The sequence below is a fragment of the Oryzias latipes genome, chromosome 19 (genome assembly GCF_053564925.1).
Source record: "Oryzias latipes strain Hd-rR chromosome 19, Olatipes_Hd-rR_3.1".
In the NCBI taxonomy this organism is placed as follows: Eukaryota; Metazoa; Chordata; class Actinopteri; order Beloniformes; family Adrianichthyidae; genus Oryzias; species Oryzias latipes.
Genome location: NC_136255.1, coordinates 12,052,795 through 12,068,851, shown reverse-complemented (window position 1 = coordinate 12,068,851; position 16,057 = coordinate 12,052,795). Strand labels below are relative to the sequence as shown.

At 41.9% G+C, this 16,057-nt stretch overlaps 1 long non-coding RNA gene across 1 annotated transcript; it reads right to left on the bottom strand.

The window, feature by feature from the left end:
* Nucleotides 1-5,066: 5,066 nt before the first annotated feature.
* Nucleotides 5,067-10,955, bottom strand: LOC144987791 (uncharacterized). The gene is made up of 2 exons (XR_013651457.1): nt 10,706-10,955; nt 5,067-10,088 (listed from the first exon to the last, which is right to left on the bottom strand). It is a non-coding gene; the product is annotated as an uncharacterized LOC144987791 (long non-coding RNA).
* Nucleotides 10,956-16,057: the final 5,102 nt, after the last annotated feature.

The window sequence follows — 16,057 nt, the reverse complement described above, 5'->3', positions numbered from 1 at the left end:
GAAGATATGAGGACCATTCTTTAGCAAAGAAATCTATAAAGTTAGGGTCTCTGAGCAACGATGTATTGAACCTCCAGCTCCTTAATGAAGGTGGTGATGTTTTGTTTTTAAGAGTTAGGGAAACTGGTGCGTGGTCGCTGATAGTAATGGGGTGGATCTGTGCTTCCGTAGCTATGCTCAACAAGGAGCTGTTAACCAAGAAATAATCTAGCCTGGAGTATGATTGATGAACTGTGGAGAAAAAGGTATAAGTTCTTTTCGTGGGGTGGAATAAACGCCAAACATCACAAAGACCAAAATCCTCCATGTACTGTTTAACAGTGTTTGTGGATTGCCAGATTCTAAGATTTCCTGTGTTATTTAGCTTATCCATCTCTGGATCTAAACACATGTTGAGGTCACCTGCAATGATTAGCGATTTGTCTGTATGTTCAGATAGCGCAGAGAAGAAGCAATGAAAGAATTTAGGGTCATCTACATTGGGGGCGTACACATTAGCTAAACACAGCTGCATATTTTGAGTGGAAAGAGTGACTATTGTAAATCTTCCTTCTGGGTCTATGACTGTACTAGTTTCTGTGAATTTAATTTCCCTATTTATCATAATTGTTACTCCTCTCTGTCTAGAATTATAACAGGCTGAATATACGTTGGGAAAATCTGCTGTGGCGAGAATATTCACTAAGGAATTAGACATATGAGTTTCTTGAAGAAACGCAAAATCAGTTTTGAGATCTTTTAATTTGCTCATTATTTTCAGTCTCTTCTCTCTGGTTCCAGCTCCGTGCACATTCCAAGTAACTAACCTTAGGGTGGACATGCTGCTGTTGAGGTGAATGTTAGAAACTGTATGTTATTGATGGAGGCAAAAATGAGTGTGCTTGATGTTGCTATGAGGCTTAATGTGTAATGCACAGTGCATGTGATGTAATGCTGGAAATCCTGAGTGTCTGAGTGTGTTGTGCAGATCAGTACTATTGTAGAGTGGCTGGGTTATGTGGCAGCTAAGGTGAGGGGGAGGGAATAGGGTGTGAAAAAAGAAAAAAGGGAAAGGAGTGCAGAGAAATAAGGAAACAGGGAGGGTAGAAACAGAACAAACCTATCATGAACAGGCTTGAAGCTGCTGAGGAGACTGGTGGTGATTTTATCTAAAGTGGAAAACCTTTATGCCCCGTGAGTTATGCCCAGTGTGTCACATATAAGCATAAACTAACACCTGTGCAGAGAGTGTAAAGGGTGTGGATACATATCTGGTTTAGAAGAGCCAGGGAGTGACGTTTGGGTCGCGGTGGAGCTGTCCATTCACATAGAGTCGGTCCACAGAGATGACAGCGCGGGCCCCTTCACTCAGAAATTTGTTCCTGATGGGGAACAGGATCCTTCGGCGCTCCAAGATTTCTTTGGGGAACTGATCATCCATCCTGAAGTCGGTTCCCCGGAGCTCCCTGCCACGGCGCCTCACCTCTTCCTTCTCCTTGTGAAGGACAAACTTGGCCACGATGGGTCTGGGCCTGCGCTTCCCAGGTCTCACTGCTCCCATGCGATGCACACGGTGAAAGTTTATGGTTTTAACTTTTTCCTCTGGAAGCTTTAGCTGGGTTTGAATAAAGTTTTTAATTTTTCTTCTGGTGTTTCTGGTATTCCCATGACCACCAGGTTATCTCTCATGGATCTTGATTGAAGATCCAGAATGGACTCCTTGATCTTCTTATTTTCTTCAGAGAGTTGGCTCATTCCATCAGTGATGGACTTTACCGACTCCCTCAGCGCTGAATTCTCCGCGGTCAGGGTTTCCACTTGTTTTTGGGAAAATTCTAGAGCATCCTTGATCTCTTGAAATTCCCAGTGAAGAACTTCCAGGAGGGAAAGACGGCTGTCGAAGCTGGATAGTTTTGCATCAATGCTAAGAAGCATATCCCACGCGTTAGATTCAAACTCCGTCTTCGGTGGAGAAGCTCCCGGTGATTCTTCGGGTCGGCTCCGCTTGGTGGGGGCGGCTGGCTTGGCTGACTGAGGGGTTTTTCCCATGACGAGACGCTCGTATTGCTCGTCGATGTAGCTTGTCAGGCTGTCCAGATCCTCCTCGCTGCTGCAGCTCTCCAGGACGTTCGGAGTTTTCTTTGGAAAAAAATCGGGGGGGGGGAATGACACTGGGACGGTGTATTTATCCCAAAAAAGAAGAAAAAGAGAGAAAAAAGATATTCCGCTGGCTTGTTTGTTGTTTTAGTTTCCCAGGATTAAATCATCTTATTTTCCACCAGGTCTCGAGCCGGTCCGCGTCACAGCGTCATGCTAACCCGGAAGTCTGCTAACCCGGAAGTCTTCCTTTTTTGAGTATTCCTCTAAAACCCTGCTCTCTGAGCACCAGGTCCTCCCAATCCACAAAAACCAGTTGGTTCTCACATTTATACGTATGAAAGTGAAGAACAGCCCCTTCCAGGAAGAATCTGCACTGCCAGCAACGCCCTCGGGCTTACACACACACACTTTCTCAGTGGAGCTAGCAGGGATTGGCAAAACCCTTTCCTTTTATATGTACAATATACACGTCCATCTCTGCAAAAGTTCGTATGTTGTTTGTTTTTGTGAGTGAGACGCAGACACGCTGCCACGGCACCCACAAAGAACGAAAGGCGGTGGCTCAGAGATCAAGTTGTCTTTCTTCCAGGTAAGAAAATTAGCTGCAAAAATAATTAATATTCCATAAAATAATTGTTCTTTAGTGTGCCAAAGGTAAAAGATTATCACGTATATGGATATACAGTAGTTTACTCTGAAAGGCTTAAGAAAAGCAATCAAAACCCATTCCGATGAAAACTGTGTTTTCAGTGTTTTTAACATGTTCTTGTGGCATTTTACTTATGATGAAGGACATATATAATGAAAATTAAGGTTAAAATTGCATTTCTGATTATTTCTTTATTTAAATGGCTGGGAATCTGGAGCGGACAAAAAAATGCCATTGAAAAACATTTTTTAGATGTGACAAAGGACCTACTACGCCAAGCCACAAGATTCATTCTCCGCTCCATTCGGATGCATCCACTTGCAGAAAAATAGATCTATGTACGCCTTAGTTTAGCTTACACGGCTGGATAGCTCCAAAATTGCTTGCCATTTTTGTTGCAGTAATGCAGTAATGCTAATGTTGCGGTAATGCTAGGTTGGGGTCATGAGGGGATGTAAACTCAAGGTAGAGCACATAAACAGATGGATGGTGGGAAATCATGGCAGGCTTACTCCAGTCCAACAGAACCACCCACACCTCAAAGGAGAATTTCTAATGAACTACTGCTGCTCTGCAGAAACTATGTCCTAGAAAACAACACAGTGTTTTTGATGGTTAAAAAATGACACCATCATAATTAAAAGACCACTGGGAATGCTTTTAAAATAGATCAAAGATCATTGGAGTGGAACTTTAATGATACAGTTTGGTGCACAAATGAGACAATGTTGTAAGAAACGCTTGAAAATGTTTAATTTATGGATGCAGTGCATTGTTATTTAAACTATTTCAAGTGATTATCCACCTTTGTAATCATTTCATCACATATAACAGCTTTTTTTTTTAATTGTTGTATTGTGTTTTGTTTGGTAACTAAAACGCCACTTGCAAAAGGTTTGTCTTTCACTAAGTCAAAGATAAGTAATTAAGTGCTTCATCAAACACACTCTATAAAACTTGCAAAATAAAGTGATGGTTTGTACAGATTGTACATAAAAAGACATTTGCCATTTTTATAATAGAAGACACCCAGCACACTAACTGGCAGACAACCTTTAACACACTTCGAACAGTTGAATGCAGCAGCTGCAAGAAGATCCCTTACATTCCTCATCTCACCTGCTGTAGATTCTCCAGCTGAGCTGCATATTTTTGGACTTTTGCTGCACAATACTGCAATATCCTTCATGTTTCCCTCCAAACTGTTAGTATTTCATTCCTCTTTTGGTGTTAACAGATGTTGAAAAGAAATGCAAATATTGTAAAAGATATGTTACATTACACTAACAATAAAAAAGGTTTGAATTAGAAAACAATTACTTACACATTTCTAAAGGTTTAAAAAACGACTCTATATGAAATAACTTTTTAAGCATTTTTTTGCAGTTCTTTTAGTTAAAACTAATTTGGACTCTCTTAAATGTCCTTTATATTTCTTCGTTTGACTATTATTGCTAAGATGCATTAAAATATATGCAATATATGGTGTGGTTTGGGATTTAACAACTCACTACAAATCTAAACATAGTCATTTGACAATGATGAGTACGCAGTTCCTTTCCAACTTGAAGCATTCAAACACAGATCTTTTTTAAAAATGGTGCTTTGTACATTTAAGTTTGTTATAAATATGCTCCATTCCTATTTACTTTTTAGATGATGTGACATTTGGGATTAGGAAAAATGTAAACCAAAAGTTACGATTTCATACCATGATTGAGCCAAAAGAAACCATTTTCTAACATGCATACCTTAAAGTTCTTTCCAATTCATCTCTGTCTGTCAAATCTCCTCCTCTTGGCTCATAAATTACAGAGTAAAAAAAACAAAAGTAACTTTTGTTTATTCTGAGATTGTCTATTAAGCCACAATTAAATATGATGTGGGTCCATTTCAAGCAGTCTGTCCCTATAAAGGTCAGTGATTCATTTACCGGTACTTCTTGGTAAATTAGGTTTTGTTGTAAAATATTGAGTCACCTGCCAATAAGGCATTTGGAATTTACAAAAGAATGACAGTAAATGCTTGCCTTTAAACCACAACCATTCAGAACTTCACTCCTCCAACTTGGCACATTCAAATTACAGACCACACATTGAAACAATTATGAGAATAATGTGGAGTGTTTTAACAGCTGTGCACTGAAGGAGGGCGGGCGGGAGCCGGTTGGACTTAGTGGATCACTGAATCACTATTGCATTCAATATAAACAAGAGAAATAAGGGCATAAAAAATATTTTCAGTGGGTGATGTAATAGATTAGGAATAGAGGTTGTTACGTTCACAAACGAACAGGTCTAGGGCGGAGGTGTACGTAACATAAACACACACAATGAGGAACTTTTAAAGATTTTATTGGACGTGGAGTTGGGGAGGTAGGGACAAAGGTTGGGCCAAAGGAATGAAATTAATAGAACAAAACTCAGCCTGGCTATCAAAGCGCTAAAACTAAAACAAGAAAAGAAAAGACTCACTGCCTTATCTATAAAGTGATGATAAAACATACAAGGGGTGGCACCAACCAACTTACTTAGTGTGTCTAACAGAACGCAAGCTGCATGAGGTGTACAGGGTACCCTGTCTTACCTGTCCACAAACCTCCCACAATCTCCAACACAGCAAGCTCAAAACATTCATCTGGTAGTGATCCAGGAAGAGCTTCCTCCTCCAGTGGTTCACAGGAGCTTATATGCAGGCCTGGTGGCTGGCTTTGGGGCCTGATTGTGCAGCTGGTCAGGTCTCCACCAGGTGTCTTCACTCAGCTCGTTAAGCACATGCAGAGGAAAGAAACAAAAGAAAGACTTGAAAAACCCCTGCATGTAACACCCCCACCCATACAAGACCAAACATGTTTGGTACAATGCAAGAGGGAAAAAAAAAAAAAAAAAAAATTCTCATTCCAGGACTGCTCTGGACAAAGCATCAGCCATCACATTTTCAGAGCCCTTTTTATGTTGTATGTCCAAGTTGTAGTCTTGACAAATTAGGGACCACCTCATAAGACGCTGGTTGTTGTTGTACATTTGGGAGAGAAAAACTAAAGGGTTGTGGTCTGTAAACACCTTTATCGGTACACAACTAGAGCCTAAATACACTTCGAAGTGTTGCAGGGCTAACAACAGTGCAAGTGTCTCCTTTTCTATAGTTGAATAGTGTAGTTGGTGTTTGTTGAACTTGCGGGAGAAGTACGCAACAGGATGGTCAATGTTGTCCTCATCTTCTTGCAATAGGACCGCACCTGCTCCCACAGAACTAGCGTCAACTTCAAGCTTGAAAGGCCTGGAAGAGTCGGGAGCAGACAAGACAGGATTGCAGCACAGGATGCCTTTGAGGTTGTTGAAAGCCTGCTGGCATTCGTTAGACCACACAAAAGGCACAGAAGGACTAGTCATCGATGTTAAGGGTGCAGCAACAGAAGAAAAGTTCCTACAGAACCGACGATAATAACCAGCCATCCCCAGAAAGCGACGGAGTTCTCTCCTGGTGGTAGGTATTGGAAAGTCCTTGATGGCCAGCACCTTAGTATTAGCTGGACATATCTTCCCACTGCCAACCTGTTGTCCAAGGTAAAGGACTGTGCCTTTCCCAAACTCACATTTTGCGAGGTTCAACGTTAATGAGGCTGCTGACAAACGCGTGAAGACTTTCCTCAGAGATGACACATGGCTGTTCCAGTCATCCGAGTACACCACAATGTCATCAAGATATGACCTACAATTTCTAACATCCCCCAGTACTTTACTCACCAGCCTTTGGAAGGTTGCAGGTGCATTGCACATCCCGAAAGGCATGACCGTATACTGGAGAAAGTAGTCAGGTGTAACAAAAGCTGAAATATCAGAAGCACGCTTAGTCAGAGGAACCTGCCAATACCCTTTTAGCATATCCAGCTTGGTCACAAATTTTGCGGGACCGATCTCATCTATACAGTCATCAATAAGTGGTAACGGATGGGCATCTGGTACTGTAATCGCGTTCACTTTACGATAATCGGTACAGAACCGAGGGCTTCCATTTTTTTTAACCTCCAAAAGACAAGGGGAGCTCCAAGGACTACTACTTGGAATGGCTAAACCATGCTGCAAGAGGTACTCCACCTCTTTCCTCATCAGGCTTCTCTTTACCGGGTTAATCCGGTATGCATTCTGCTTGATTGGGGAAGCGGTAGTAAGAACAATGTCATGTTCAATATATGTTGTCTGAGAGGGTACATCACCAAAAAGACATTGAAAGTCCCTAATCAATGCCTCTAAATCTCTAAACTGACTTTCTGATAGGTGAGCTAGGTGGAAAGGCAAGTTAGACATTATGTCACTATTACACAATTTAATCCCCTGAGTTCCAATGTCGGACAACAAAAAGTCATTGTCTTCAGGTGGAGATGCAGTCAAGGCTAAAGCCACAGGCAAACTATCTGTGTTGGCATCTTGAGATTGCTCCTGATTTTGCATCTCACGAGTGTAGTACGGTTTGAGCATGTTAACATGACACACTCTTGTACTGCGACGCCTTTCAGGGGTTCGAATGAGGTAATCTGTTGCACTTAACTTCTTCTCCACAATGTAAGGTCCAGAAAACTTGGTAGACAAGGCTGATCCAGGTTTGGGCAAAAAAACCAATACCTTGTCACCGCACTCAAATGACCTTACTATGGCCTGCCGATCGTAATGTCGCTTCATCTTCTCCTGAGAGAAAACTAAGTTGTTCCTTGCCAGAGAACAAGCCTGCTGGAGTCTGGCCCTTAGTTTGGCAACATACTCTGGAACGCTCTTAAGTTCCTTTGTCTGAGAAACAAGAGTTTCTTTTAACATTTTAAGTGGACCCCTGACGTCATGTCCAAACACCAACTCTGAAGGACTGAATCCAAGAGAGTCTTGTACAGCCTCACGAGCAGCAAACAAAACAAAGGGAATGCTTTCATCCCATGTCTTCTCTGAGTCATAACAGTGCTTCCGTAACATAGCCTTAAGAGTCTGATGAAACCGCTCCAGAGCTCCCTGACTCTCAGGGTGATATGGGCTGGAAGTCACGTGTTTGATCCCAAGACACTCTAATGCTCGGGCAAAGGTTCTTGATTTAAAATTCGTTCCTTGATCCGATTGGATTTCTGTTGGGAGTCCGAACACTGTAAAAAATTTCACCAACGCTTTGGTGATTACTGGGGCTGTAATCTTTCTCAAAGGGATGGCCTCAGGAAACCTAGTAGCAGCACACATTATAGTTAATAGGAATTGGTTCCCCATCTTTGTTTTTGGCAATGGCCCCACACAATCTATTATTACTCTTCCGAATGGCTCTCCTATTGCAGGGATGGGATGGAGTGGAGCAGGTCGTATCACCTGATTTGGTTTACCTGCCACCTGACATTTATGACATGTTTTACAAAACCTTACAACATCTGCCCTGAGGCCAGGCCAGAAAAAATGCCTCAGGATCCTGTTATAGGTCTTGTTAACCCCCAAGTGTCCAGACCAGGGGTGGTCATGGGCCAAGGACAGAACCTTGTTACGGTAATCTGTGGGCACCACAACCTGATACACATCCCTGCCTCCGGTTTCCAATCCATCTGACCATCGTCGCATCAGCAGATTATTGTCAAGGAAGTAAGCAGTTGTTTTTCTCCTAGCCTCCTCCTTCAAGACAACAGAAGACAAACACCTGGAAAGGGTTACATCATATCTTTGAGCCATGATAAAGTCTTTACGACTAGCAGGATTTGGATCGGCAATGCTGGTGAGAGGAGGCACAACTTGTTTCACTTCCTTTGTGCGCTCTTCTCCGTCAGACGACTCATCTGTGGCAAGAAATGAGTCAGACAGGTCAATTTCACCCTTCTTGGATCGGGCCCTGGTCACAACGCATGATGGAAAAAGAACATCATCCATCAATTTATCTGGCACATCATCCATGCTAGGGCTGTCGAGTAACTCAGGGACTGGGGTGACTTTCCCCCCAGCCAAATCATTACCTAAAATGAGGTCAACGCCGTCGATAGGCAGAGCTGAAAGAACTGCTACTTTAACCATTCCGGTTACAAGTGATGACTTCAGGTAGATCGTGTGCAAAGGAGCAGAAACCAGGTTTGCTCCAATTCCCTGAATCATGACAAAGGAACCACACGATGACGCCTCTGTTAAGGGCAGAACACCGTCACGGACTATAGATTGTGACCCTCCAGTGTCTCTTAAGATTCTTACAGGACACTGGACAGCCGTGTCATCAGTAAGAGACACAACACCAGTTGAGACAAATGGCTTGAAACAGGGGTCCATGTTGATACCCTCCTGTTGACGTGGGAGATCAGAACATGTAGCCTGCATCAATCCCATTCCCTTTGGTTGACTAGAAGAGGTTGACTTCTTCTTCAGGGCATAGCAGTCAGCAATAAGATGTCCCCTTTTGTGGCAGTAAAAACATGAGCGAGGGGGTGACAATGGTGGCTTTGGTTTATCTGAATGGCTAAGGCGAGTTAATAGAGGATCAGAGTGGCTTTGAGAGTGAAGTGCCCCAAATACATTTTTGTGTGTCAACACAAACTCGTCAGCTAGGACAGCCGCCTTAGACAGAGAAGACACTTTTTGTTCATTTAAGAACACCACAAGCTTTTCTGGCAAAGCTCTCTTGAAGTCTTCTAGCAAGACCAGCTGACGTAGTGCTTCAAAGTCATCTTTGACATTGCTAGAAGCACACCACTTGTCAAAGAGATTCCCCTTTTCACGTGCAAACTCCACAAAAGTCTGCTCACTGGACTTTTTGTGGTTCCGATACCTCTGCCTGTATGCCTCAGGCACTAGTTCATATGCACGTAGTATAGCTTCTTTGAGGACACTGTAATCCAAGCTTTCCTGTAAAGACAAAGCAGACACAACTTCTTGGGCCTTTCCAACCAATTTGCAATGGAGCAAAATAGGCCACATGTCTTTTGGCCAGTCTAGTGCACTAGCAACCCTTTCAAATGCATTGAAATACGAATCAACTTCTGACTCCCTGAATGCTGGTACAAGTGCAATATTTCTACTGACATCAAAACTGTGCTTTGTTAAAACGTCCCCCGATTTTTCAGATAGTGAGGGTTGAAACTGTCCTGAGGAAATTTTCATGGCTTCGAGTTCTATCTGGCGGAGCCTGATCTCTTTTTCGGCTTCAATTTCTAATTTTTTCACCTGGAGACGTAGGTCGTACTCTGCTTTTCTCACCCTCTCCCTCTCTTCTGCTTCCAAATGGAGTCGAGTTAGCCGTACTTTTAGTTTGGCACCGGAACCAGAAACATGAGGAGAGGATGCATCAAAGCGGGGCAAGGTGACAGGCATTGCAGGAACACCCTCTGGTGGACGAATGGGTGTGATATGGTCCTTCACATCTGAAACAGAAACACCAGGAGAAACAGCCTCTCCCAGAACAGCATGGCCAGCATCCATAGGCTCTCCCAGAACACCAATCTGAATTAACTTCCCCACCACATGGTTTTTAATTTCTCTTTTCAGGCTTTGCTTAGAAACACTAATGCCAAAATGAGCAGCAATAAGCAAAAGATCATCCTTGCGACACAAGTCAACTTTAAGATGACTAGGGTGATCCAGAAAGTCCTGTAAATCAAACATTGTGTGAAAACAAACGTAAATGTCAAACACAGGTTAACAGTATCCCGGACGAGCCCCCAATTATGTTACGTTCACAAACGAACAGGTCTAGGGCGGAGGTGTACGTAACATAAACACACACAATGAGGAACTTTTAAAGATTTTATTGGACGTGGAGTTGGGGAGGTAGGGACAAAGGTTGGGCCAAAGGAATGAAATTAATAGAACAAAACTCAGCCTGGCTATCAAAGCGCTAAAACTAAAACAAGAAAAGAAAAGACTCACTGCCTTATCTATAAAGTGATGATAAAACATACAAGGGGTGGCACCAACCAACTTACTTAGTGTGTCTAACAGAACGCAAGCTGCATGAGGTGTACAGGGTACCCTGTCTTACCTGTCCACAAACCTCCCACAATCTCCAACACAGCAAGCTCAAAACATTCATCTGGTAGTGATCCAGGAAGAGCTTCCTCCTCCAGTGGTTCACAGGAGCTTATATGCAGGCCTGGTGGCTGGCTTTGGGGCCTGATTGTGCAGCTGGTCAGGTCTCCACCAGGTGTCTTCACTCAGCTCGTTAAGCACATGCAGAGGAAAGAAACAAAAGAAAGACTTGAAAAACCCCTGCATGTAACAGAGGTAATCTCCTCAAGTGCCTACTTTATGTTTCAGTCTAAAGTTTGTGATAGTTCAGATTCTTTTTAGAATGATTTGATGATAAAGTATAGAGAGGCATTATTTTCTTGACCTCTTTATATTATGACATTTTATGAAAATTCCAATGTTGCAGGGATTTCAGCACTTTTAACCTATTAATATATTGCAGCTTTATGGTCTTTGAGTGCATCAAAGTTTTAGTCTGCATTCTGAATTAACTTCAAATCTTCCATCTATTGCTCCTCATTTAACCCTTGTGCTATCCTAGGCACGTTAACATTGGGAGTTGGGTCATCTAGACCCACTAGACAGTGCGCTAAACCTTTTTTCTTTAATGATTTGTGAACCTCACTGGTTTCCATGGATTACAAGAAATCTTTTCACCTTTATCCACCTTTGTCATGGTAGGGAGAACACGTCAATGTAAGGTTAAGGTCATCTAAGGTAGCACAAGGGTTGAAAAGAATTTAAGTATCAAATATTGCAGTTTCTTAAAAGACCATTGGAGGTAGGCTTTAGAAAGAAGCAGTTTCCCATTGTCTCCCACAGAAAAAAATGACATTTTGTGCACCAAAAATAAAATCAATAAAGTCTGGTTTAAAATATTTTTTAATGACAAATGTATTAAATAAGATATTTTGATTTGATTAGCGCCCAAACTTGTAATTACCAGAGGTGTTTTTTTTTCTCTTGAAAAACCTTGGAATACCTTGGAATAAATACTTAAAGATGCCATTTTAACATTATTTTCATTATATATGTCCTCCATCATCAGGAAAATACCCCAGGAACATGTCAAAAACACATTTTTCATTGGAGTGGGTCTTTAAACTTTGACAGCAAGAACAAAAGGTTCCGATGGATGAATTACGAGGGCAATCCACTGAGCAAGTGTTGTCTGCTTGTTTTAACTGAAATTACTTCATATGTTTTTATCTTTAGCTCTTCTTTTTTAGCAGAATTTAATGTTTTCCACCTGCCTCTCTGTTCTATTATTTCTCTTTGCCTCTGAACAAGCTTTGCTAACCAGTCTCTCTGGAGTTACATTTTTGGACTTAAGCTGCATGAATCGGCAATATTTTTCAAGTTTGCAAACTGTTTACATTTCTGTTTATTTATAACTCTGGCAAATGTTAAGAGTTTTCTTCATTTTTAAAAGGCCTTTAATCTGTAAGATGATCTTAATTATATAAAGCATGAACTCTTTAAATTGATTTGTTTTGTCACAACAGTACCAGCAAAAATAGGAGGAGGGCTACATCTTGAAAAATATTGTACTCAATAAACTTTAGCACTGAGCTTCCTCCAGACAACAAAAAAGGGAAGAAATCCTAGTTTTCCTCCTCTTTAAAGTTCCACTCCAATAATTTTTTGATCCATTTTAAAAACATTTCCAGTGATTCTTTAATTATGATGATACCATTTATAGCCAAATCAAAAAACCTATGACGTTTTCGGGGGCATAGTTTTTGCACAGTAGTAGTTTATTAGAAATTCACCTCTGACTTGTGGGTGGGACTGTTAGCTTGGAATAAGCCCACCCCTGCCTCTCAACATCATTCTGTCTACATGTTCTGCTGCTAGCTTACAGCCCCTCACAACCCCAAACTAACATTAGTGGGGCAACGAAAATGGCGAGCAGTATTGGAGCTAGCCAGCTGCCCAGTTTTGAGCCAACTCAGACGAGGAAAACAAAGATGTATGTGGATCTAGTCTACAAGTGAGCGGAGCAGGGACCATGGCCTGCTGATTACCGTAATTTCCGGACTACAAGCCGCTACTTTTTTCCTGCGCTTACAGCCCTGCGGCTTATTCAGTGACGCGGTTAATTTATGGATTTAATTAGCGGCCGCCATGTACGTACTTTCGAACTCAGTGAATAGTTTGTATTCTTTGTCTAACACCAAGCACAAGACATTTATATTCAACACACCTCTAAGCAGCCAAACAGCATGGACTTGACTTCAGGTCTTAGACACTTCAGTCATGGTTCAACAAAATGAAACACGCATGCCCGGCCGCATCCCAGAATCCTTTGGGGCCATTAGACCCAACGTGCACGTGATTGCCGCTACAATATGATGAAGCTTTCAAGTTAAAAGCAATCGTTAAAAGCAGCGTAAAAAAGTCCACCGTCACCAACGGGTTTGGAAAAGCCGGTTTGCTGCGTGACGGAGAGAACAGCGCATGGAGTGAATTTACACTCCATTTACGGTTTCTAAGGAAACCGTAAAAGCGGAATTTTGCTTTGAAAAACTCACAGCCTCCGTGTGAGCTGGAGACATCTTCTCCTGCTGATTGAGCTGCGGGGCGGATGGCAGTCTGAAGGCTCCCACACGTAACAACGCATCCGCCCCTCATACACAAAACGTACAGTATTAAGTCCGATTGCTTTGCACAGAAACGATTTGCTCCTTCCACCGGCGCAACGGGGACGAAGTGCTCCTCCTTGAAGCAGCCCTGGCCAGAGGTGTCGGAGTAGATAGGAAGGGGAGACAAGGAGCGCGCGGGGCGGGAGCGGAGCGCAGAGGCGTCCGCGGAGTGCAGAGGCTTCTGAATTCTGACGCACGCGCCGCACTGAGGCGCGCGTATCACGCTGAGGCGCGCGCTTTTCAGTCGCCGCTGCTGTATTTTACCGGTGTGTTTTTTAACCAGTCCTGTTACTCCCATAACGCTGCTGCGACACAAGCGGAAGGAGAGCTTTACCCGTTCACCCCTCCATGCACTGCTGATACTTGCTCATTCTTAAACACGTACAACAGTATGGCGAGCCGGGCGTTGGCCCCGCCTTTAGCCCCTAAGACTCATGGGAAATGTGGAATCGCGGATGTAAATTTCCTCATCATAACTGAGGGATGTAATGTTGATTATATGGTTACTGTTTGTAATTTTATGTATGATACCTATATTGTCAATAAGTAAAAAAAAATGAAATAAAAACACCATAACTGAGGAACTTGTGAACAGAATAGAGGTCCATGCTGTTTGACAGATGTCGATACACTCAAATACATGAGCCAGAGGCAAAGCTGGAACCACCCACAATGTGCTAATGAATTGCACTCACTCTGGGATTCTGGCCGTGATCTGTCAGGATGACAATATCGCCTAACACATGCGCGGCTTGTACTCTGACGCGGCTTGTGTATGTATAAAACTAATTTTACACGTGAAAATGGGTAGGTGCGGCTTGTAATCGGGTGCGCTTTGTAGTCCGGAATTTACGGTATATTTTTTATTTCACTGCTACAAGTTATTTCAAGCAACATTTTTGTGTCTGCTCCTGATTCACAACAAATCTGAATAAAGAAATACTCAGAAGAGCATTTTTACACTTAATTTCTCTTTATATATGTCCTCCATCATAAGAAAAACAAGACTATTTTAAAAAGACCAAAAACATAATCTCAAATTAAAAAAAAGACACTGGCAAAGTCACATCAAGCACAATTTAATGACACTCTGGTTCCCAGACGAAAACAAGACAGCTTCGCAGACACAACATTTTAACTTATGTTTGTACAGTAAACACTCCTTTGGCTTCTAACCGTCTCCTCATTTGAGATTAGTTAAGGAAGAGCCTACTTTTGCAGCTGAGAAGAACCAACGGGTGTCCTGGTTTAGATGTTTGACAGCTTGGCAAGAGCCTCAGCTTGTTGATACAAGTGCTGGGCAATAACAGAGTCTGGCTGATTCCTACCACTTGTGTCGTACAGTTGTCATGCTTGTTTTTCTTTTTTCTTTTTTGGAGGGAGATATGCCACTGACTCACATTAGCACCAGATGTTTTGGGTCATGGAGAGGATTTGTGTGGAGGGCGAGTTGATCTGAGTGTTGAGGTAAACCGATTCTCCATTACGCCATTTCTAGAATATTTCTAAAAATATTAGACCCAATAAAAATAAGACCCACTCCAATGAAAATTGTGTTTTCTGTGTTAATAACACATTCTTGTGACATGTTTCTCACGGTGGAGGAGGTATACAAAGAAAATTAAGCTTAAAATTCTTTTTAAATTCTGTTAAAAGGCTGATTTAATGTTTTCTTCCCAGCAAATCATAAAAGACATGTTTGACTAGGACCTTTAGAAAAAGGGAGAGCTTTGCTTTTATCAGGACTCAGAGGAGATCAAACATCTCTACTTGACATGAGCAAGCTGCAAATAGTTTGTAAGCCCTTGATCTGTGCTGTCTGAGTCAGAATCAAAGGAAAGCATTGATAGAGATGTCCATTAGCTTTACCAAGCTCAATCCCTCTCACTCACACCTTTGACCATCACACTTCTGATTGTAATCAGTCATCATCAGTGACCTGTACTTCTCCTCAGCGGCCACTCGCAGCTCTCTAAAGTGTTTTATTCTTCTTCTGCGATGCATGGCGACCTTTGTCGATCCGAGCTACAATTAATTTTCTGTTCATTTAGTGGCAGGAAGCAAGTTTTTCCTCTGTGAATGGGCCTGTTGTTCCAAACCGCCTCTCCCCCTTCCTTATACGATTTAGGTCTGCTGACCTCTAACCGAGGAAGTTTTAGGCAGTTGACCTCTTGGCTTTTACATCTGTGTATTTATGTCTGCAAAAATACTGAAATTATTACGTTTAATTCTGTCACCTTCAAGCAACCGTGACTGATTTCTGTGGCAGTCACTGAATGTCTCAGTGGACTCAAAGTACCATTTTGTCATGAGTTCAGCTGAGCATGAAGAATATTTGAATGCTCGGCAAACGTCAGAACCTTTTTCTTACAGAAACAGCCAAAACCTAATAGGTTTGAACTAATTGCTTGTTTTTAAACATATTTTATTACTTGACCTATATTAAAAAAGTATGTTGTTTGGGTTTTTGGTTAAAAAACAAAACACAAGTAACAATTTTTTTGCAAAACTGCTGTGGACTTATAAAATTTTGCAGAAAGTTAAAAAAAACAACAATAAATGATAAGTACAGTTCTAAACTGTAAAGGTGTATAAAAGTCCAGGCGAAGTCTTCAAAGACAGTAAAAAGAATCATTTTGTGTAATGATTCCAAGATAAAGGTGTGATAAAGTCAGAGCTCTTTTATTTGAAAAAGAGTGAAGGCTTTTTCAGACAAGAGA